This window comes from Alligator mississippiensis, chromosome 1 (genome assembly GCF_030867095.1).
Source record: "Alligator mississippiensis isolate rAllMis1 chromosome 1, rAllMis1, whole genome shotgun sequence".
Taxonomy (NCBI): domain Eukaryota; kingdom Metazoa; phylum Chordata; order Crocodylia; family Alligatoridae; genus Alligator; species Alligator mississippiensis.
This window is the reverse complement of record NC_081824.1, coordinates 248,927,962-248,953,083: the sequence shown is the minus strand read 5'-3', so window position 1 is coordinate 248,953,083 and position 25,122 is coordinate 248,927,962. Positions and strand designations below refer to the sequence as shown.

Sequence of the window (25,122 nt, the reverse complement as noted above, 5' to 3'; positions counted from 1 at the left end):
AAGAATTGCAGTTTTCTGTCTGAATTCAGCCACTGTGCCACTATGGAAGAATGTGGATTCTACTTGCAGCAATTATTTTGTAATTAGTATTAGCACAAAATATAAGACAAAAATATATGCACTCATATTTTGTACTTATGTATATATAATTTCTTATGCAAGGGGAGAATCTGCTCAGGCAAGATCATAGGAAACTTTACAAGAGTTCCCCACATGGCAAGATTCTTTAAAGTCCCTTATGTTAGTTGCATAGCAAACCCCACATCTAGATCATAAATATGTAGGGACTGAAAAATGGACCTGGATTTCACCCTTTAAATTAATTTTACAACATGGTACCCCCCCCCCCCCCCGCCCTGGTTTTGGTGTGTGTTCTAGCCGATGGTGGTTGAATAGTGCAGGAGTTAATAAATGCAATATGTACTGGAGACACTAGAGCAGGGGTAGGTAACGTTTTTGGTTGGAGTGTCAAAAAAATGTCAGTGTCTACCTTGAAAGATGCCGAAGTGCCAGCATGCCAGAAAAACAAAACTGGGTGGGGAGTACGTGGTAGGACACACTGCATATATATATTGTTAATAATCATAAATGTTGGGGGTTTTTTTACAGTAAATACCAGGTTTTCTAAAAAAATCTGAGCCTGGGGACAATAAATAAAACTTCATATACTGTATTTGTTCTCATGTATTCTTTTTTCCTTAAGCATGTTGTGATGAGATAGAGAGAAAAAGAGAAAGAAAAAGAAAAAAGTAGATGAAGAAGAGAAGAGAAAGAGAGAGAGAAAGAGGTAAAGAAAGAAAGGAGGAGAGAAAGAAAAACGAAGGGAGAGAAAAAGAAGAGAAAGAGAAGGAAAAAAAGGAGAGAAAAAAGAGAAGAGAAAGACGAGAGAGAAGAAAAAAAGAGAAAGGCGTGAAAGAAAAAAGAAAGAAAAGAGGAAAGGAAAGAAAAAGAAAAAGAAAAAAGAGATGAGAAAAAGAGAAGAGAGAAGACAAGAAAAAAGAGAGACAAAGAAAGAGAAGAGAGGGAAAAAAAAAGGAAAAAGAGAAAGATGGTGTGTTCCTTGCCGCCCATGTCTCCCACCCGCTACCGCAAGGTGCGGCTCAGGCCTGCTGATCCAGGGCAGTGTCCAGCAGAGGGAAGCAGTGACACCCCAGCAGCAGTTGCCAGAACCAGGGCACTAAGGCTTTCCTGATGGTCGGAGGGGCAAGGCTCAGGGCTAGGAGAAGAGGCCCGGCTGAGGCTCGGGCACATAGACACCCTGTCTCACCCAGGTTGGGGAAGTATTGGGGCATCGAGCCCTGGGGCTGGGTACTCAGGCCAGGGTTCAGGCAGTATGAGGAGGAGCAGGCACAGGGGGGAGGTACTGCGGGCAGGTTGACCCAGCTGGGTCCTTGGGAAGGTGGCAGCCAGAGGAGAGCAGGGTCTGGGTAGAAAGTGGGGGCTGCGCTGGGGCTCCACAGACTCAGGTTGCAGTGGGCGGGCAGAGGCGCCCAGCAGCACCCAAGGTGGGGCCCAGCCTGGTCTGGCCTGACCTGTGCAGCTTCGCAGGGATAGGCCGCAGCTGACCTGCCCACAAGGGGTTACCACCTGGCTGGGGCAGGATGCCAGGCTCAGGGGGCTCTGGGCCCCGGGCTCAGCCTCCCTCTGGGGTGGAGCCACCCCCAGTGCAAGGGCCAGGCTGTGCGGCCTGGCCTGCCACAGGAGCCCCTCAGGCCCTGGGAACCGCTGTCACGGGCAGTGCTCGGGGCCGAGCTGGCTGGGAGCCTCCAGTACAGGGGCCCTCCACAGTGCCTGCCCAAGCCCCAGCCTCGATCACCCACAACTCTTATCTAGGGGCTGTGCCATGCTGGAGGAATACAGGATCAGCAGAATGTAGACTGTGTCCCCGCCTGTGTTCTCCTGATTCTGCCCCCAGTGCCTGCGGCTGCTTCACAGAGCCCAGAGAAGCAATTTAATTTTTTTTTAAACAATTTCCTTGTGCGCCTCCTGGCGCGCCGAGAAAAAAGTCTCTACGTGCCACTAATTGGCATGTGTGCCAGTGCCAGGGGTTGCCTGTCCCTGCACTACTGGGTCTGAAGGAAGATATGAAAAGGAGAATAACAAGATGGTAGAAATACTATATTGTAGTAAATCCTTTCGAAGAAAGAATCCAGTTTAAACCAACTGACTCTGCTTTCTTCAGTCAATGCAACAATGAGCTCCTGTTGTCATGCTGAGTCAGTTGTTAGTGACTCATTTATTGTGTTTGGCGCTCTCCAGCCTTTCATCAGAGGTGGATTGTACATTTTTCTTTTCTGTCTTTACATCTATAATAAATAATAATAAATAATATAATAAATACATTTCATAATAATTAAATTTGTAGATTAAGCTACATTGAAGCATACTAATGTTAACTCTTCTTTTCAGCTGTAAAATGAATGACACATGACTACCCAACAATCTATATCATTGGTTCTCAACCTTTTTTGTACCAGGACCCATTTGTAAACATTGATGGCCAGTCCCGACCCAGTAAATAGTTTAAGTAGAAAACAACTTCCTTGCCCTGATGATGCCTCACACTCCTAACCCACAGCCCTCCACCCCTCCCAGCTTTGCTGGTGCCCCTCAGTCCCGATCTGCTGCCCCCAGGCTCCAGCCTGTGGCGGCCAAGTGGTAGGCCGAGGCTATGGCCAGTAGCCCGGAACAGCAGGTGTGTACTTTTCCGCGATGGAGCAGAATTAGGCACGGAAGCGTATTGGTTAAACTAAGATTGCTTTACTTACACTGTCGATGGACACAGCTTAGGCAGAAAGTTAACTTCAGTTACAGTTGCAAACCGAACAAGAGCTCTAGAAACAGAGGTGAGATGTCCGTGAACAACTCAAGGAGCATGCAGGGCACGGGGTACGTCAGGAAGGTCGATGACGGGGAGTTGTTGTTGGGTGATCAGTCCGCCAAGTTCACTCCGAGATGGGCGCGGAGTTCTCCCAGGTGTATATGGAGTGCTCCAACGTGGAGAAAAACACAGAGTTCTCCAACGTGGGGAAATATCCAGAGTTCTCCAACTTGGGCGGAAACTGATTTACCTTTTATATGACTAACAAGCCAATCGCTAGTCACCAAATATGAATAATTTAGAACTGGCCAATGGTGGTGTGCGTGTCTGCATACAGTTGGCGGGAACTTTTTCTAAAGCTGTACTTTTCCATGACATAGCACATAGTCACTGGGTTCTGTCCCAGCGGAATTTTCCACCGTGACCTACTTTCTTCGCTGTGACCTAGTTTCTCCCTGTGCCATATGTATCAAACCAAACCAATGGAATTTTCCACTGTGGTACAGGCATGCAGACTGATTGACAGCAGAATGTTCCACTAAGGATCAAACCAAAGGAATGTTCCACTGTGCCATAGGCATACAACTACTTGGTTCTGACACAGCCCTGTGGGGGGGGCAGGGTGGGAGTTTGGGTGGGCATGTGCGGGCCTGGGGCACAGCAGGCACAGGGCCACAGTCTAGCTGGACCAGCAGGGGATCATCAGGGCAGGAGCATGGTCCAGAAGGCAGGACCCAGTGTGGGAGGGCAGAGTCAGGCGGCGAGACTCACTGCTGTCGCTGCTGCTGCCACCAGGACCCCTGTCCCAGCCATGTCTCCAGCAATGTGAGGAGTAATGAATGCGGGGGGCATGCTGCCCTTGCCTCCTTTCACCACCAGCTGCTTGTGAACCAGACTGTGGCTCTACCCTGCTGCCATGGCCTGGCCGCCATTGCTGCCATTTCCCTCAGGCCACCTGCATTGCCCACCACTCCACCTTCCCTTCGGGGTAGAGCTGCCTCGGAGGAGGAGCGGCAGTGGCGGCAGCAGTTGGGCCATGGCAGCAGGGTAGAGCTGTGGCCTGGTGTGTAAGTGGCTGGCCATGGAAGGACGTTAGGGCAGTGCCACCCCCCCCATTACTCCTTGCATTTCTGGTGGCATGGCTGGCACAGGGGTCTTGATGGTGGCAGCAGCAAGTCTTGCCCTCCTGTGCTGGGTCCTGCCTGCTGAGCCACAGAGGTGGCTCCTGCCTGTGTTTGTCCAGCCAGGCTGCAATCCTGTGCCTGCTGCAGGCACACAAATCTGGTGTGTGGGGGGGCGGCACATTTCCTACCATGCCCTCCTGATGCATCTCCTGTGTCCCCCTTACCACTACCCCCACCCCCCCCATGCATTGCCTATGCTCCCCCTTGACTTTGTAGACTTATCTGTGGGGAGGAGCTGCCTGTACTACCTGGATGGCCACATGCATATGTGTGCATGCATATGCACATGTTGCTTCCTATCTCACTGCTTGCTTCCCACTCCCCTCAGCCCCAGGCAGCACCTTGCAAACTGGAAAAGGAAACCTGCTCCTTCCCTCTCTGATTTTCTCCTCATTTTTCCATGGCAAATGGAAAATTCAGATCCCTGTTTTTTAGTGTGCACAGCATTAACATATGGTGAAGCACAAGCAGCATCTATTTTGGGGTCTGTGACCCTTTCATATATTCTTGTGACCCCCTTCTGGATCGCAACCCATGGATTAAGAAACACCAATCTATATAATGCTAGGTTTTAACTTAAATTCTACAAAAAGTAAAAGGTTTCTGTGTTGTTCCTTTTTCGTTAAAAATGTCGAACCCATCTTTTACTACCAAATAAGTTAAAGGCTTTTACTGCTTTCACAAGATACTGGCGAGGCTAACACATACTCACAATTGTTTGAAGTATGTGCTCTCCGTTGGGTGGAGAGAGAAGATTTTTAAATGGAAGCAACAGCCAGTGTATCAAAAGGGGCCATTCTAATGTTTCCCAGTTTGGGGAAGAAAAAAAACAACTGAAAAAAAAAAAATCCCCTGGTTGGGCAGAACCTTAAAAACTGCTCAGACTTGTGAAGTAAAACACTATATAAAACTTTGAATGCCTCAAACCTGAAAAGCACACGTCTAAAATGAAATCTTTTGCTCGGAGAACTGTAAACACAAGAAAACACTTCCAGTGTTTATGAAAATGTTAGGCCTTTTATTTTGCTTCATCTGGTTTTTAATAGTATTACACTTTCACCATTCTGTTTGCTTTTTAGCACCTAGCCTGTTGCAGAGTTCAAACCAAACCAGAGTGAACTGAAAACATGAAAGAATAATGTCGAATTTCCCAGACAGCTGGGCAGCTTTTAAAAGGAATCTGACAATTCAGAATTCAACTGACTTGTCCTCTGTGATTTAATATCTATATCTTCCACCATGCTGATTAAATGATATGTGACACAGCCTACATTGTGCCTACAGACTGAGAATAGACATTTGGATCTTCAGTATTAAATGGACTGAAGTAAAGCAAACAGTGCAGGATATGTGTCATCAGTGATGCCCCAACCTTTTTCTCCTCTTCTGTGTATCTTTGTGTTTGTGACCAGTTGTGTTGGCTAAAGAAATGGAAAGATTCCAGAGTATCTTTGAATCATTTTTTGATGTTATCCTTCTCTAGTTCTGGCGCTTTATTGTTAATTAGATCAAACCACATTTCCACTGAGGTTGCAACGGTCATGTCATCAGCTTGTAATCAGTTATGTCCCTCTGAAACCTCCTTCAACTGTTTTTGTAAATGTAGTGGCTCTCTATAAAGTTCCTTGCTGTGTAGAATGTATGCTGTATTTTGATCAAAGTCCTCCCAGTCCTCACTGCAAATTTCAACATACTTGTGGATGCAAAGTTTCGCTGGGAATCAGGAACATCACTCCTCTTTTTTTTTCTTGGTTAGCCAAGTTGACAATCCTTGGAAGAATTTTGTGGAAGAATTTTTGGAAATTTCATGGCCAAAATTCAGAACTATTCATAGGCGACTGGTAGGGGGTGCATGGGGGTGCACATGCTCCCCTGACGGCCAACACTGATGCTGTCGGTAGGACTGATGCCCCCCCAACAGGGCCGCCGCCGTTGGTGACTTATGTGGGTGCCCCCCCAGATTCAGGAGGCACCAGTCACTCATGGGACTGTTAGTTGTTGCTCCTTTTTTCCTTCTCAGTGAGGTTGAACTACAATACCAAACATCCATCATCAGGAGTTTAGAAGACTGCACTTTAAAAATCCTTTTTGTTGTCTGAGCAAATAGCAAAGAACTCATTGTCATGTTTGTCTTTGCATTTTTGGCTGGCATCTTCAACAACTCTCTCTTACAAATATTCATTCTTTTCATTTCTGGTGTAAAGCTAATAGAATTGAACAAGAAGACACATTTCCTTGTATGAATGCCTGTAACTATTATTGGGTCATTTGTCATGTTTAGCTAGCCATCTTTCATTAGTATTTTTTATTCTTTTAGTTCTTTTATTAGCTTTTTCTTTTCTTTTTCTTCATAAGGACCCTCTGGATATGGATCTATCAGTTTAAAGCTTTTTGGAGGAGGTGCTTCAATCATTTATTTAAATGTTTGCCTTTTGTACTAAAGTGAAGACATTGTTAACAACATAAAAGAAAGTTGTATCTGTCTTATTTAGTTCAAGTTGTCGTTGTGGCATAATTGCTTATTGATCTTTGCAAATTTTTGGGGGCTATAGAAGACGCAGATACCTGATGTTGAAGATCTGTTAGGAATGCTTGGAACAAGGACATAAATTGTCACTGCAACTATAATTCAGTAATGATGATAGGACTGAAAATGTCTCACTTTCAGAATCATCAGATTCATCAGTGTTCTGCTTCAGTAGTTGCATTCAGAGGCACATCTGATCTTGGAGGATCTGAAGAAACAGATTTTCTGCTCTTTCTGAGATGAGTGCAAATCTGTCCTATCTTGCTTCTTAACAATTCTTGACAACGTCTGTGTTTTCCTTTGCAAGAATTATCTGTTTTTATTACTTCAGTCCATTTAGACACTTCTTTTCTGTCACTTCCTTCAACTTTAAGCATGATGAGTCAAATAAATGAATACTGTGATGTTTGGTAATCATTAAACACTAATCACCAGTTTGTAACATTGATCGGCATCTTTCGTATTGACTACCGTTAAAATGAGAAACAACTGTCTAGTGAATTCAGTACTGGGCTGACTGAAAAAATAAGATGAGCTAGCTAACTTTCTATAGAACCTTGCTGCCAAATTCCCTGACCACATGCCTAAAGTTTCTAGATCCTAGAAAAGTACAACCCCACACCTGCCCACAAGTACACCATTTCACTCCCTCCTTTTCAGCACTGATGCCACACGCTGGCTCTGTGCTTATCAGTCACAAACACCACCATTCTTTCCCATGTAGGGAACTAGGCAATTCTATACACTTCTTAGTATTACCTACTAGGAAAAGGAATCTAGATGTTCTCACTGATTCCTTATAAAGTTTGTAGAATAATTTCAATCTGTGAGTAACAACAAACCAAAACCAGCAGTTCTGAACATCAAAATGCTTTCTGTTATATGTCATGTTCAAGTAAATACTTTAGAGTGACAGAACACCAACAATTAATTTTATAAAATCATAGAAAATAGTCTTTGGATTGATCACAACGAAAATGCCAGTGTATATGTATTGTGGATCATACATTTCACGTTTAACTAGGTAAAAATAACAACAATGAAATGCAGTAATGTATTCTGTGTCATACTGGCAAGTCCATTTGGATCCTCAGGTGGTGGCAGAGAAGTATTTTGGAAAAAAGGTGTTGTCGAGAGTTGCAGTGCTTCTCAATTTGCATTCCAGCAGGCAGGTTAGAGACATCTTGTATTGCAAACTAAGTGTATGTCTTTCTTTTTCTTGAAGTCATTTGCAGATTTTTATCAGTCAGATCTTCATGAATGGTTCCTTTACATTAGAGAAACTGGGGAAGTGCTTCTTGTTACCACCCACTTTGCTTCAGATCGTTTCATTTGATGTGGAAAAAATGTTTTGTGCCATCCCTCTTGCTCTATTCTTGGTGTCTTTTGTGCTTGACTACTTCCATCTACCACTGTTGTCAGTAGATTTGAAGTTCCTCTGTTGCCTATGCTCTTTTTAGCTGTTGGCATTCAGTGTATAATGGCAACTCTTACTCTAGATAGGTGTAAAGCAGTGTGTTCATGCCAGCACAGATGGAGTCTAACCAAATGAGATATGTCTAATGAGCCTGAAGACTGCTACAGTTAGAGCAGTGTTTTCCAACCAGTGTGCTGTAGCACAAAAGTGCGCTGTCAGAAATTAACAGGTATGCTATGGAATTTTGCCATGGCAATGAGCTACAATAGGTATGAGGATGGTCAATGCCTTAACAGGTGTGCTGTGGAAAATTTTTATTAACGTAAGTGTGCCTTGGCCTGGAAAAGGTTGGGAAACACTGAGCTAGAGGACACTTGGAGCCAACGTAGTATAAGCTGTGCTGTCTGAAATCAAAGGGACTTCTGTTCTATCCTTTCTACAGTCATGAAGCCATGAAAGGCAGGAAGGGAGTGGCCTGCCATAATGATTCTAAAGCCCTTTATAACCACAAAAGCATGATACTGAACAGTTAAAGTAATAATAAGGCAGTAATAATAATAATAACTTGTCTACAGTCTGAATTTGCCAGGGCCCTCAGCATACCTTCTGGTTCTCAGTAAGGGCATATAAAGTCACATTTAGGTAGAAAAACTGAGATGTCCTCTTACACACTGAAGGAAGTTATTTAATGTTCTTGAAGGGGAGTGAGTTCATATGCACTCATCTCTTATTTTATTCCCCATTCTGTTCATCTCTCCTGGATTTTACTCTTTGATCTATTCCTTCAGTTCTAATGAGAACATTTTTTGCCTCTTCTCGTGACATAAAAGATATTTTCATCTCATTGATTTCTGTAGGTACAACAGTAGAGATTTTCAAAGATGGCTGTGGGATTTAGACAATGGCTTTTCATTAAAATTAGTCCTTTGGAAGGGTTTGAAAATCTTAACTAGTGCTCATCCTGATGTTTTATGACAAAAGAGCCTTTCTATGCTAAAGGTGAATTCGTGTTATAGTTGAGGATAGGTGATGTTGAGCATTGAGAAATACAGGTGGAGTTTCTACTACTTCACCTTTTCCTTTGTCTTGCCCATAGTATGTGTCTTGGAGGGGTGATCTGTAAAGTAATCCCAAATAATTTTTCAATGCCATTAAGTGCCACTCATCAGAAACTCCTACAGATCAGTAGGTCATAGTTTCTCCAGTTTGTGTCCTTTACTTTTCATGATGGGGTCAGAATGAACTGACACTTGGCAGCACAGCAAGCTGGTGCTATTCCCTGGAGGGTGACATCTTATGCCGCAGAATTAAATCTTAAATACAGAAAATAATAAGCCTCTACCCCCTTTTGGCTGCAAAGTTGACCTTTAAAGTGTGAACTGGGTGTGAACTGGTGCTGTGCTGTCTGCAGACAGCCTGAAATTATAGGTCCTAGATGTGTCAATTAAAGCATCTGTCTTGGAAGTCTAACGATAATATTTTAGATGTCAAAACTGTTAAATATTTCTTTGAGTGTCAAGAAAGAAGAGGGACAAATGTATTCTTTAGATCTTGACCACATGAGTCATTACATTTTGGCATCACAAGTAGGTAAGGAGTTTAGATTAAGACTAGACATTGGTCAAGAGTTGCCCTTAATTTTATCCAGTATGATATCTGAACTACATCTTCTCATGCACATTGAATGGTTAACTCAAAATGTTCCTTTTGATGCTTTATGTAGCAGTAGATATCAGGTTGTCTTTATCCTAACTTTTATTGAAAGAAATCTATCAAATGGTTTTGGAATGTGACCTGTAAGTGGGAAAAATTTGGAATCTAACCACATAAATGCAACATTATAGTTGATATTGTAGTTGCTCAAAAATATGATAATTAAGTTAAAGTTCCCCTGGCAACCTTAACTGTGTTTCATTGCACATATATTGCAGTGGAGGTTTCTCATTACATGATCATAAACCATCTATGTTCTACACAGGATACCACTATATTCACTATTATGTGCAATGAAAACCTGTACTCTGACCATGATATGGAATAAACTGAAAGGCGTAAATATAAACCTGATTAGAGGAGTACTATGGAAAAGAATATAGTTCTTTTTCATCACTTTGTTTTGCAAAAACTAGGATACCTTAACCTGCTGTATATGTTCTTTTAAAGAAAGACATGCAAAGGGAAAGAGTTAAAGTTTCTATGTGGGAACCTTGAGCTTGATTCTAATCTCACCTCAGGTTTACACTGCTATGTGTACATTGATTTCAATTTGGCTTCTTCCAATTATTACATAAGAACAGAATTAAGAACAGAACCAGACCCCTTAACTATGACTGAGCAGATAAAATGTGAACCCTAATTTTCAATTAACATGCCTTTTTTGCTTTTAATTTCCTTGGGTTTACATAATAAAAGACCCTTTTACTAGTTCCCATTCCGACATGAATTCTAGTTTATACTTGGTTTAAGAAAAATATTCCTCCCAATGCATCTTTTAAAACAGCTGAGCAAACTGTGTTCAGACTGTCCAAAAATATTCACCTCCAGGCTAAGAACAAAATGCTAATTAGAACCAGTCTTGCTCAGTTTTTTTTATGAGATCAGGCATGAGATTTGAGTTTTATATAAAATCAGAGAATCATACCAGCCCATTCCTTTAATGTATCCCACTTGCTTCTTCACTGGCATCTTTTAGTGACTTGATGCTTCAGGAATCATTGAGCCTCTATACATGTGCTCTGGGGTGGAAGAGGTGGAGCTTTAATTAGAGTGGCTGTTAGAGCTGCTCTAATTAAAGTGCTCACAGCGTCATGTGTATTCAGCGTCCTGCACTTTAAAATGGTGGCAGAGGTGGTTTAACTCATTCGACAAGCTTTAGAGTGCCCCCACCGCCATTTTGAAACCCAGGGATGCTGAATAGACTTGATGTGGAGGCTGCTAGAGTGCGCTAATTTGCACGCTCCAACAGACCCACAGCAGACTCGATTAATCAAGTCTGCTCCAACATGTGTTAATTAGCTGGTGTTTAAGCAGAGCTCCGTCATGTGTATAGGTACCCATTAGTGCTTACTCCTGCTTACCCACACAAGTAAACCTACTGAAGTATGTAACCAGTTATAGCTGTCCAAATGGTGGTCTGTAGGGCACATATAGCACATGAGGGGTTAATTTACACCTCTCGCCCCCCCCCAGGCACCTATCCAGAAGCTGCTCCCCACATTTCTCCAGCTGCAGCAGGAGCCAGGGTCTCTGGACTCCCTCTCCTTCCTCTGGCTTCCACCTCCTGCCCCTACCCCAAGAGACAGGGTGGTGCAGTGCAGCACAGTGCAGCCCACGGTGCTGGGTGAACCTGTGCCCTAGTGCGCCAGAACAATGTGGTACAGCAGGGGAGTCTGCAGTTGTGGAGCTGAGGATGAAGACAGACCATCCGCATGCAAGTTGTGGGGGGGAGCGGGTGTATACATAGTGCACCAAGGTGGTGCCTGCATAGCATACAGCCTGAGGGGGCCACATGGCTCATGATGGTCCAGTCCATGCAGTGTGTGGTCCCTTCTGGTGTGGCCCACAGCCACTTAGATGCTGGACAGCCCTGTAATGGGGCTATTAATTTGTTTCAGTGCCTTTGGATGCAGAAGTCCCCAATTCAGTCATTTTTACTGGAATGAGTTCCTCGGCATAATATAAATAAATCTTTCTTTGAAGTTTTTAATTGGTTCCTCTTGCTGTGTGTACCCTTGGCAGTGTTTGATCTAACCAGTGACAGTAGAAGCAGAATGTTCTGTCTGTCTTGGAGAGAGAGGTCAAGGGAGAAATATTTATTCAGCCTTTGTAACATCCCAATTCCAGGTTGTCTTGTGGATGCATGCTTTAGACTTGCCCCCTATCTGCAGCTTTTGGGGAAGGGCCTTATTACAACAGCCTTTTGCAATTGCTGTGCTTATGGAATTTCTTCCCCAGGACAACTAAGAGGCTTTAATACACAGCAAGCAGTGCTCTAGTAGGGGTTGAGTACCGCTCCCCCTTTTTTTTCCCCAGTGGGAAATAATTTTTTTTTATCACAATGCTGGGAATATCCAGTGGGTTTTCCCCCCTCTCTTAAGCCCTAGTTCCTGAAGCCAAGAGAATATGAGACTCTTATCTTTTAGTGTAATAGCAACATAAGTTTTTAGCCTCTGTGATAGTATAGAAAAGCTTGAAAACATGACCCCACCATGCAGCAAGTACTTAATTGTTTTTCTTGCTTTGCTATGATTCACATCAGGAGCAGTCCTTTTCAGAAATGGCCATTCTTTTTGGGTGTTTACCTTTTCCAGCCCCCCATCCTGAGGCCAGTAAGCATCCACAGTTTATTCTGATGTCTGCTGGAAGTGTGAATGCTAATCACCTTTGCAAATCAGGTCCAAATTATTCCAAATTGGGCACTCAAAATCACAGAATTTTGAATATATGTTTCAAGTGATATGGGTTCAGGCTGACAGACGGGAATAAATACCTTATTACATAGCCAGGCAGGTTGAAATCCCTTGGGGCTTTGCTAGTTATCTCTCTGTCTCTCTCTCTCTTTGTTCTACACATTAAGGGTCAGATCCTCAGCTGCTATAAATTAATGCATCTCCATTGATGTGTCTGGCCCATAATCAAAACACCATTCCAAAAGAGAAAAACATTCAAAATAATGTTGATATAAATAGAGTAAGAACTGATATGTGGCCACCCAGGACTCCCTGGTTTCCTCTGTGTTCCGCAACGTGGCCGCTTGATACCTCATGCTGAACTTGGATCCTCCTACATCATCTTTGATTGTTTGACTCCCATGTAAATCCCTGATCGCAGTACAAGGCCTCTGATACAACATTGAGCAGTTCTGACTCTATCCAACAGAGGCCAGTGATGAACACACATACTGATCTGTCTATTACATTTTCTTTAAAAAAGATATATATTTTTAGATTGTAAAACCACTCTAGCATCATTCTGTGGCTCCCAGAGAGTGTTTATAATTGAATCATGGGGTGTCTCATTTTTGTTCCAGATGGCAAGAGGACTGCTCAAGTTTCACAGTCCTTTAAATGTTGCCTGAAATGCCATGAGACACCCTATAATTCAATTATAGGTAACCTTTGGGAACCATATAATTATATAACGGAGGGTGCCTCACACAATGGGATAGGTTTTGCAACAAGATCCCATTCCATTGTAACTGTACAGCGTGGGAGTGGGTCTCACACAGAAGCTCAACAGCTAAATTGGTCGCGAATCACCCACTGACACAGAATAAAGGTAATCTTCTAGCACCCTGTAGACTCAGGATGAACAGACGGGAACAGATGTGTAGACAGCTAGTGGATGATATGTGCTTAACTACTGGGTGCCAGTAACTATAGTGCAGTCAAGAGATTGAGGAGATTGATATGTTTAATGGATAAAAGAAAAACATCGGGACTCCAAGTGTGTGTGTAGTGTGAAGGGGTGGGGGGATAAAGCTTATTCATGTTATTTTTGTGACTTTGTAGGGTAACGAGGTGGCATTATGTTGTGATGTTTCATCTTGATTTCTTTCTGGTATTTTTTGTGCTCTTGTATGTACATAGCTATAAGTTTCCCCAGTGTGGATATGCTACATGTGCTACATGTGCTTGGGGACTTGTATCAGTATAGCTGTCCTGGGGCTAAACTGATCCAGACCAACACTCTGAAGCAGTGTCCAGGTTTGCTGTCTTAACAGTAGGACTGCAACCAACCCAGTATCATCGATTCGGGAAACAATGTCACTTTGCAGGGGTGATGCCAGTGTGTGTGTAGTCCTAACATAAGGAGTCGGTGTCATACAGTGTGGTCATATGACAACAAAGTATCATTGGACAGATATATGGGTATTCATGCCATGATACCACATTGTAGTCTAGGCCCGGATTTTTAGTTGGTATAATAAATCCGCTGCAGTCAGTGGAGCCACACCCATTTATGCCAGCTGTCATATAATATATGACAGGACTCTGATGGATTAAGGAACATTAGGGGAAGCCCATAACAATGCAGCAGTCGTAGCTCCACTCTTGTCAGTGGATTGGGCAATTGAAAGCCTCTCCCAAAAAGCGAGTGTAGCATACCTGAGAGAAGTGTGAGAATTTGGTATTGAAGTTCTAACCTTCATCCTGTGACCATGAGCAATTTGTGCTGTTTAATTCTGTTTTACTGTCTGTAAAATGGGAATAACACCACTCCTCTGACAGAGGCAGCCAGGAGGTTTGATTCTTTAATGTGCGAAATGCATTTGGAGATCTAAGGATCAAAGCTGTTATATTAGTGAAAAGCAGTATTTTATTGAAGTGGGTCTGGCGGCCAGTAATGACTGCTGAGATAGGAGAAATATTGAGATGCTGTGCATATTGCAGGATACCACAAGCACACTGTCTTTCTCTCCTGTCCTCGGTGTATCTTCACAAGCGGTTCTGCAAGGATAAGAAGCGTTTCCGTAGTCCTTTTACTTTTTTTTTGACCCCTGCTGATATAAATCAAATGCACCGTCCTCTTGTTATCCTTAGGTTTAGAAAACCTATTTTTTAATCACTTCATACAGGTATCTAATTTGAATCAGGCTGCCAAGCTGCAGGGCTCTTGTGCTGTTTTAATTGGCATCTTTCTCATTACATTTGAACAAAGTTGCGCAGACACTGCAGGACATCAATAGAGACAACGAAATCACCAAGCCTGCCTGTATGGCAACAGGATGGTGTGATGCTCCCTGGGAACCCAAGAGAGGACTGAGTGTGTTGTGAAAAGGCTAAACAAGAAGTAAGAGGATTTAGATCTTAGGTTCATGATGTTTTCAGGTTCTGCCTACACAAAGTCAAAGTGTGTTGCCACAAATGATAGCTTGGCATTTGTAACACTTATGTTAACCCTCAGAAGGAATTTAATTGCTTGCAAGGCCTGGGACACAGTTATCATCTTAGGACCAAATGAATCTCTGTAGCCTGTCACAAAAGGAGAGCTCTTTATGCAAGCAGTGGTTCAGCTACATTTTGGAAATTGCTGAAAGCCTGGGTCCCCAGCAACAGTGGTAAGTGCTCTGGTAAAAGTGCTTCAAATTCAAAGCAGTCCCCAAGCACCCTAATGGCACTTGCAAGTTGCAGAGAAGGATTTGCAAGACAGTCTAAAAAAGTATGTGCTAACCCTCTACCAGGTCAAGCAAGGCAACATGCCAGTTCATAGCATCAGGGTCCCTGCATCAGATTCCTCATTTAGTGTTTGGTTCTGCTTTTATTAAAATAACTGGTAAAACACCTCTTGAGCAGGATCAAACTCTTGGACATGGTCCTGGTAAGTTGCAGTTCAACCCAGCTGTTGTTGCTTACAAGGAGTGATCACCTCAGTCCCCAGAAAAATCATGGAGAAGATCCTCAAGGAATTCATTTTTAAGCACTTGGAGGAGAAGAAGGTGATTAGGAATAGTCAGCATGGATTCACAAGAGGCAAGTCTTGTGTGACCAACCTGATTGCCTTCTTTGACAAGGTGACTGGCTCTGTGGATGTGGTGTACCTTGATTTTAGCAAGGCTTTTGATATGGTATCCTATAACATTCTTGCAGGCAGAAGTATGGTCTGGATGAATGAACTGTAAGGTAGATAGAAAACTGGCTGGAGCATCGGGCACCTCCCAACAGTAATCAATAGCTTGATGTCTAGTTGGCAGCTGGTATCAAGTGGAGTGCCCCAGGGGTCAGTCCTGGGTCTGGGTCTGATGCCTTCATCAATGATTTGGAAGATGGCTTGAAGTGCACCCTTAGCAAGTTTGCAGATGATACCAAGCTGGGGAAGAGTATTAGATACACTGGAGGGTTGGGCTAGGATTCAGAGTGACTTAGACCAGGGGTTTTCAACCTTTTTTGGTTGGGATATCCCCGGTGGCTGGTCAAAAAGCAGGGAGTCCCCTGGTGGCTGGTTGATGGGAGGGGTGAGGGGGGTCCCATACGTGGCGTGAGACAGCGAAACCAGAAGTGCTAACAGCTTCTCCGCACCACTGCCATGTACCTCCTGGGGCCTTCCAAAGTACCCCTAGGGGTATGTATAACCCCAGTTGAAAACCCGTGACTTGGACAAATTGGGGGATTAGGCCAAAAGGAATCTCATAAGGTTCAGCAAGGACAAGTGCAAAGTCCGGCACTTAGGATAGAATAGTCTCATGCACCGGTACAGGCTGGGGTTTCACTGACTGGGCAGCAGCCCTGCAGAAAAGGACCTGGGGGTTACAGTGGACAATAAGCTCAATATGAGCCAGCAGCATGCCCTTGTTGTCAAGAAGGCTAACAGCATTCTGTGCTGCATTGGTAGGTGTGTTGCCAATAGGTCAAGGGAAGTAATTATTCTCCTCTATTCAGCACTGGTGAGGCCACATCTGGAGTACTGTGTTCAGTTTTGGGCTCCCCACTGCAGAAAGGATGTGGACAAATTGGAAAGAGACCAGTAGAGGGCAAGAAAAATGGTGAGGGCCTGGGGCACATGACTTACAAGGAGAGGATGAGGGAACTGGGCTTATTTAGTCAAGAGATGAGGAGACTGAGAGGGAACTTAATAGCAGTCTTCAATTATCTGAAGCAGGGGTGAAAACAGGATGGAGCTAGACTGTTCTCAGTGGTGGCAGATAACAGAACGAGGAACAGTGGTCTCAAGTCGCAGCAAGGGAAGTTTAGGTTAAATATTAGGAGGAAATTTCTCACTAGGAGGATAGTAAAACACTGGAACAGGTTACCCAGAGAGGTGGTGGAAGCTCTATCCTTGGAGGTTTTTAAGACCCGGCTAGACAAAGCTTTGGCTGGGATGATCTTGTTAGGGATGGTACTGCTTTGAGCAGGGAGTTGGATTAGGTGACCTCCTGAGGTCCCTTCTAACCCTAAGTTTCTATGATTCTGTTATTTGACAAGTCATAATGTGGGAGGATTAAACAGAAAAAGGGATTTTAAGGGAGAGAACTGAGGTGGTTTAAACAATTTGTGGCATAGGTTTAAACAGCCTGTTGAATGAGTCTTGAGGTAATGGAGAATCAGGCCCTCAGGACCCTGTTGTACCCTGGTTAGGCTGAGATCTCACTAGTTAGGCAAGGAAACCTTTCCTATTCCTGGAAGTAGGTGAAGCAAAACTGTGATGCTAACACTAGGGGATCCAGACTTCTGCTATTTTCTTCATGTTATGTCTTCTGGCATGGGCAGGACTTAACAGGGCTCTAGGGGACTGATGGTAGCATCCAATTTTAGCACCATGCAAAGCAATTCCTTTCATGCCTCTAGCTGCTTTGGCCTGTTGGGATCCTTCCACCTAACTGTTGCCTTTAAAAAGTGATAAAATATACTGCATCCCCCAACTATCTCTGCTTGCAGCCCACAGTACCACTACCTCCTGTGCAGAACTGCTTCTGTGCCCAGGGAAACCATTCCCCATGTACTTTTAGCTGCCTTTGTTGCATGATTTGAATCCAGAAGAGAACTTTCCCTGGTATTCTCAGAATGAGAAGTGGGGTTGGCTTGCATTCATCTTATGAAAGATCGTGTGCTAGGAAGTTAATAGCCAAATCTCAGTTTCCCTACAGTTTGAGCCTAGGATTCAGTTCAGATACAAATCTGAATTTTTACGAAGAGGTGGATCTGATCAAGATCCAAACTGCCTCACATCCTGAGAAGGTTTGGATTTGGTTCTCGCAGTCAAGCCTGGGTCTAAGCCCTCTCCAAGTTTGAGCGGGTTCAGATCTGGTTCTACGGTTCTGATCCAGACTCAGATTTCAGCAGTTATTTGGGAGGTTTTGGCATTCCAGTTTAGATCTAGTTCTGAACTTCCCAAAACTGGGTAGGAATCTGATCCAGTTTTGTGATTTATATCTGGATCCAGACTTTCCAGTTTGAGTACTGATCTGAAATGCCAAAAAGACATGTGAAGTTGTGAGCTAGTTCTTATTGCAGCTAAACCTTCCTTCAGCTTGAAAGGGCCTGAATCAAATTCTCTCATTCACATCTAAATCTGAATTTCAAAAAATGTGATGTGGTTCAGATTAGATTCTCAGGCTGTCATTTGGATATGTACTTTCATAACGTGATCATCTTGGATCTGTTTCTCTGAATTCTGCCAAAACTTGATGGGGGCTAAGATTTCTTTTTTGGATTTAATCCACTGTGTATAGTGGGAAAATATCCCTCAAAGATTTAAAGGTGCTTTCTATCTGATATCCTGATTTGCCTATCTAAGTTTCTGGATGTGAAATCCATGTGGTATGAAACATATATAATGACACAAACTCCTGTGAACATCAGCGGCTAGGTTTCACGTAGATCAACCCAGAAGGAGAAGACTCTTTACCAGTGTAAATGATTTACTCCTCTCAGCTTCCCTTATACCAGTGGTTCCCAAACTGTGATATGTATACCCCGGGGGCATGCAAGACATCTCTGTGAGTTATGCGGGAAAAATTGTGTAATGGTAGATTTAATTTTCATTATAATGATTAGCATTCAAGGGGTTAAAATATAAAACATATGATGGTGGGGTACATGGGCAGCCGGTAAATTTGGAAGGGGGTATGCAGTCAGAAAAAGTTTGGGAACCTCTGCCCTATAGGAAAAATAATTGTTACCAACATGCATTTACAGATGGGGAAACTGAGGCATAGTGGTCAGGTGACATATTTGTAGCCAGAGTAGATCAAGGACAAAGGCCCAGCTAGAATCCAGGCCTGGGCTCTGAACCTTGCTCTCAGGATTATGTCCGGTTTCTATCCACTGATGATCCAATGCAAAATGCATAACCACATCCTGGGAGCAGGGGCTGGAACCCAGGACTCCCTGAATGCCACAACTGTTGTTTGCTTCCCTTCTTGTACCTACTTTGAATTAGTTGGTTACGTAGTCCAGCCTCAACAAGAGAGGTGGCAGGAACCCTTGCCACGCCTGGGGGGGGTAGGTACTCTCCTTGGATGAAGGGAGGTATGGATCTGAATCATCTCAGCCCAGGGAGGGCCAACAATCCCAAACTCCCACTGGTTGCCCAGTTAGGCACCTCCCCTTGAAAGTGGGCTGTGGATTCTGAAGTGAGCAGATGTGCCTACTGTGATTCGGGTGTCTGCTCTCTAGAGAGTTCAGACACAGGCCATGTTTATTATTTGTTCTGTCCTTAGGTGGCTTCAGGCTCTCTGAATTACCCTTCTGAGGCACCTGAATCCTGTCCTTCAGGGCCAATGTCTAGTTTTTATGCATGTTGAAGCCAAAGTTGGAAGTGCATAACTAGGAAGCCAGTCTGGCTTTTGCCTAAAATGTCTGGAAATTTGCAGTTTTAATCTCTGTTTTCCTACTGATTCACAATTTTTTTCACCCCTGCCTCAGTTTCCCCCACTTAAAACGAGGAATAGGATACATCTTTGCAAAACTCTTTGAGATCCTTGGTTGAAAGAGAGTCTGTAATTACAACATATCATAGCCTCCTGGTCTTGCAACCTTCCAGTGTGGGTATCTCTCAGTGGAAGCTGTATACATGGTATCAGCTGGTGTGCTCAGGGGGCGGACTGTGCCAACATAATTTTGGGCACAGAATGCAGTATTGATGTGACCCCTGTATGGTTGTTTTTGTTTTAATGTGGTAGAATAGTTAAAAAAAAAACCCAACAAGTTTTCTATAAAATAAGACCAATCCAGCAACACTAATTATGTTTCTGGTTTTTCTCCCCACTCCCACCAGGTTAAAAAATGGGGAGTAGGAGGAGAATGTACTTCAGTCTGGCTTTTTATTTTAAGTAACCTTGTCCTGTTTGCAAATGGGAAAAGGTTTTTTTTTTATTTGAGGGATTTATTTCTGTCCTTGTAACACTATGTACTATATGCATTGCACCTGTTCAGACATAAGCACAGTATATTATTATAGCTGTAAGGGCAGAACCTTCCTAATACACATTTTTTTGGTGGGAAAGGAGAACAGTGTTGGGGAGAAGGACTCTTTCTTTGAAACTGTTTGCTAAATGACCTCTTACAGAGACTTCTTCCTCATCAAGATCAGTTTTCCTTGCTCCCCTATTGTCTGGGGAAACCTATCTTCAGGAGCTTCTTTCTTGAAAGATCTCATGACTTTAAAATCATCAGCGGGCTTTGTGTAGTCTGCCTATCAAAAGAGATATGTTTACACCTTCCCTGCATGTGTTAAAGCTATAAGGTTACGGAGCAGAATGGCTGATACGTCTCAGTGCTCAGTGCTAATATGCACAAAAAATGTATTTATGGTAATGACACGGACTGTCTGAAACAATGCATTCCAACATCCTGTAACATAAATAACAAAGGTGGAGCCAGCTGGCATTAAACTGTTTATTTGCCAGCAGTCCAGATCTGCACTATGTACCTTTTTTACACTGTCTCAGTCTGGCAGTATTGAACCTGTTGCTGCATTAGCCGAGTTGTATTTTGCTAGATAGGGGAAGGAGGGTTGTCTGCTGTCTGGTAGGAGGGCTTTGTCTGTGTGTGCCTTTCTCTCTCTCTCCCTCTCTCTCTCTGTCTCTGTCTCTCATACTCCCGCTTGCTCTCCCTCTGGCTCTCTCTCTCTCTCCCTCGCTCTCTCTCCCTTTCCCGTCTCTGTGGTTTGTAAGGTAGGTTGCAGTGTGTGTATATACACAACATCAAGAGCAGGAAAATGGACTCATTAGGGAGGCAGGCAGTCATTACCACTCACACTGTACTTCCAGGGAGACAGCGACTATGAGGAGACAAACTGAGGACTGGGGAACAAGGTAGGCCAGTCAACTTTTATAAAAAAAGAAAAAAGAAAAAAAGAAAAAAAATCCCTATGCTTTCCCCCCAAGCCCCTGACACTTCTTTATTCTTTCACCCCCCCCCCCCTTGATTTTTAATTTAGAAATACAAGTTTGTCAGACCCATTTGCTAGCTTAAAATTTGGAACATCTATAGAAGGCCTTACCCTCAGCAAAATGTTTTTTCCCCTTCTACTTGTTTAAGGGTGTGCCCTCTTATGATTCACTTTAATTACTTTTTTTTTTTTAAATCATGAAAGAAACAAATATGTTTGTTTTCCAACACTAGTTCCAAGTAAATCAATATCTTTCACTCTTTTAAAACAGCCCTCTCCGTATGTTTGTGGGTCTCTCTGCTTTTTCTTTTCTGTTTATGCAGTTCCATCTGTCTGTCCATATATCATGTTCTCCTTATTTACTGCTAAATGGGCTTTTATTAGTATTTGCCAATGAGTTTGAGCGATAATGCTGGTAACCAGGGTTAGCAATGACTCTTGTTCTTTGTTTTATATCTATATATAATATATATATACACACTCTATATATAGTAAGTTTAAAGTGCATGTTTACCGTACATAAAATATAAACATAAAAGAGAAAGCAGGTTCCACTCTTTCTGCCAGGATTTTTATTTTGAGATTTTTTTTTGCTTTATTTTGGTGACAGGCTGAAGGGGTTCATTTTGGTTACTGTACGTGCACTTTCCCCTGTTGGATATTTTAAAAATAATTTATTTTTTTTTACATTTTTTTCTGCTTAATTTGCTAAGAGGGAAAGGGAAAATATTCTAACTTTTATGTTAGTGATTCAGTATAACATTACAGAAGCATCATTGGGCTCATAAGAATACAAACTCCCTCTTAGAAAGTTTGAATCTATCCCCCCGCAACACACCCTTTATTATATATAGTTACACTTGTACTTCGGTGTACATTTTGGGGGGCAGAGGGGATAGATATCTTTTTACAGTGGTGGCAAATTCTGAAATCTGTCGAGCCATTTTGTCCAGAAACAGTACCTATTTATTTACCATTTTTTCATTCCATACATGAGCTGCATTTCTGTAATATCATACAAAGAGTTTATAACAGGAGTAATTATTATTACTGCTCTTGTTGTTTTTCCTGGGGAGGGATTTGTGTTGTGTTTCACAGCCCATTTAGCATTGGTGAGTTTTTCAAGCCTAGGTTTGCCATAGGTTCTAAGGGTTGGTTAAGCAGATCCATTTGTATTTTTTTTTTTAAATCTGAGCTTCTATCAAGGCTATCGGAGAATAAAACTGCTCCTCTGTTGGTAAAAAAAAAAAGAAAAAAAAATTAAGACAGATAGTGAGTGGCAGTGAGTTATATAAAATGTTCTAGAGAATCCATGAGTAATTATAGAAAATGGACGCTGATCAGTGGAAATGTCTCAACAGTAACAATCACCTTTTTAACAGAAAATTATTTATTCAATAGCAAGAGGCAGACTTTTTTTTTAATTGCATTAGGCCTTTCCGATAACATGAAGAAGTCCATAAAGTAATAGTCGCAAGCCACCTGGGATCATAGAAGAGATTCTCCAAAACATAAAAATCTCATGAAATGTTCATTATTCTAGGGCAGTAGAGAACTTTTGCTGCCAACAGGTTTTTTTGTTTTGTTTTGTTTTACCTCCTGTAACTCCAGTATCGACAATAGTGTTTCCTCACTGGACAAACCAGGTTAATTGAAGCCCAAAGTAGCAAATCATCCATTGTCGCTGTAAATACCGAACCCATTTTCTCCATATTAATACATTTTATATTTTTTCTCAGAGTCTATGTGAAACTTTTTAGAGACTTTATGTAGCATTTAAGTCAAGATTTGGCAGCCTTTCTGTCAGCTCAGGAATGAAATTCAGCGCTTTCCACTCCCTTTCTCTCGTCCTTTCAACTTGGATTCTCGAATTAACATTAGGTTGATAAACTTTAAATGTTTTTGTTGCTACAAATTGCACGTTGCTGGAGCAGGGTGATTCCCCCCCCCCCGGCCTCTTAAATCCAAACCTTGTAACTCGGATTTGGTTGTAGAGGGAAGGGAAACTGGCAAAAATTAAGAAGTCTCAAACTGGGGAACAGTTGATGCCAGTTTGGCAGTGGTCAGCCTGAAGGGATGCAGCTGAAATGTTAGCAACCATCTCTGGCCCCCTTCCCTCACAGGGTGTATGTATGTATTTCCAGACACCTGCCACATTTGCCTGAATCAATACAGGTGGATGCTGTCACACAGCCCAGCTTTTTCTCTGTGAATTCTTGTGAACCTGTTCTTGGACTCTAAAATATATCCAAAACAGAAAGCAGCCATCCCATTCCTGTTCTTTCAAAGGACTAAACAATATCTTTTAGTATTTTGAAAACCCCAGGGTAGAAAAATTAAAAGCATAAGGAGAGGAGCAGAATGGGAGAAAAATCAAATTTATCCAATTAAAAAAGAAGATCAAAAAATCCTTTCCCTTAAAAAAAACCCCCAAAACTTTTTATGAAAAGGATTTAATTTTCTGTGAAACCAAAGCATTACGAAAAGGCTCAGCAGAAAGTCCATTTTCAATCTGTATACAACAGCAAAGGGTAAAGTATGCCTAAGTAAACTTAAATCTAGGGGATGATGCTGTACTTGGAACTTGGGAAGCTAAAAATCTTTTGGCATAAGGGGCACAACAGAGCTGGAAGGCATGGCATTCAGCACCCTTGCTGGTAGGAGTGGGTTCTGTATGCCCCTGGCCCTTGCAGTCTAACAGAGCAGAACCCGGCAGTGTTGATTGGGTCACAGTATGCCTTATTTTAATGTTGGAGCAGACAGTTATCTAACACACCCACATGAGGAAGTGCTCTGGAGCAGTTATTTCATGCTTTGCCATGCCCTGTAGCTAAAGCAATTTTGGATTGAATGGCATGTGCATGTATGCCTCAACTCCTGCGAGATGAGAATCAATGTTGGCTTTTTTTTAATGGGACCAAGAGCAGAGGGATAGCAGAGAGTCAAACCTCAATTCCAAAGAAATGCCAACTCAAATTTAATTTTAATAGAGGGGCTTTTTGTTTTTGTTGTAGAGAAGGAAAAAGTATCTATCTTGCTTATTTTGATAAAGACAGTTGTAGTAATTTCCTGAGTTGGATATATTTTTATTGTAAATATTGCTCACAGTTTTCCCATTTCCACATTTTCTCCATAGGCCCATCTTACACATAAGGGAGAACAGCTGCAGAACAATTTAAGAAATGCATTATTATTTATATGTTTAGATGTAAATAGGGAATGATACCCTCCCCCCCATGGAATTCTATATGATGCTCTAAAAATACTGTAGAAAGGAACACATTCTCTGTTAGATGCTTTAGGTTGTTCAAATCATTCCAGGCAAACCCTGCTTAATTTTTGCTGGCCTTTAGTTTTTAAGCAGAATAATCTCAATAGGAGTACTGTTCAGAAACTGACAGCATGAGATACTCCTGTATAATCCAGTTGGTTTTATTCTTGTAACATTTTAGAGGTCTTTTTCCAAAATGATCTGGATGGTGAAAGATGGCTCCCACTGTGAAAAGTTTTATAAATGTTAATGAGAAATTAATAAATCAAATCTAGCATTGCATTATTTAGACATGGTTTTAAACCGAGTTTTACAAAACTTAAGAGGCTTAGAAATATTTTCCTGGTTTTTTCTAACAAAATTCCAGTGGAAATAGTTGTTTATTAAACAACAAACTGTTCCCTCTGCAGGGTTTACCGCTCCAACCCTGCAGCACAGAGAAACTGACGGTCGACCAAAGTGAAACTGACTTCATTGATTTGACCGTCTGGCCCAAGAAAACCCAAAGTAAACAAACAGCATCCACAGTGAAAAATGCATCCAATTTTTTAATATTCTCTTACCTGGACTATTCCAAAATTTTATTTGTACAAAGTATTGTTTTGAATTTTTTTAAAGGTGGTCAAATCTCGACTTTTTTCCTTTCTTTTTTCTTTTACAGTAGTTACTCAATTTTAACTTGAGCAAACATTCATTGATTTAGCAGAATTTGAGTGAGAGTGAATACGTTTTGAGAAAAGGCAAAGGATTTTGCCTATTCTGATTTTTAAGTTGACGGCATCCCCTGTGTGTTCCCCTTTGTTATTTATCTCCTTTGAACTTTTTATACTTATTTCTTGTGACACTTAGCAAATTAATAGAAAACTTACACTTTATAGTGATGGCTGCCTGTGTATGGTCCGGTTTGCTGTAGAGTCCGTGGCCAATCCTGTTTTTTCTCTGTGTACACTGAAAGCTTTACACTGAGTTCAAAGGAGTTCCATTTATATACTACTTTCCAGACCAGGTTCATTGAATTATCAGGTGAAGCATAGCTTGTATGGATATGTGGCTTGTTCAGTTACTATAGTC

At 42.3% G+C, this 25,122-nt stretch overlaps 1 long non-coding RNA gene across 1 annotated transcript; it reads left to right on the top strand.

The window, feature by feature from the left end:
• The first annotated feature begins 20,111 nt into the window (after positions 1-20,111).
• Positions 20,112-24,682, top strand: LOC132247695 (uncharacterized). Its single transcript, XR_009458999.1, has 2 exons — positions 20,112-20,703; positions 24,462-24,682. It is a non-coding gene; the product is annotated as an uncharacterized LOC132247695 (long non-coding RNA).
• The last annotated feature ends 440 nt before the right edge of the window (positions 24,683-25,122 follow it).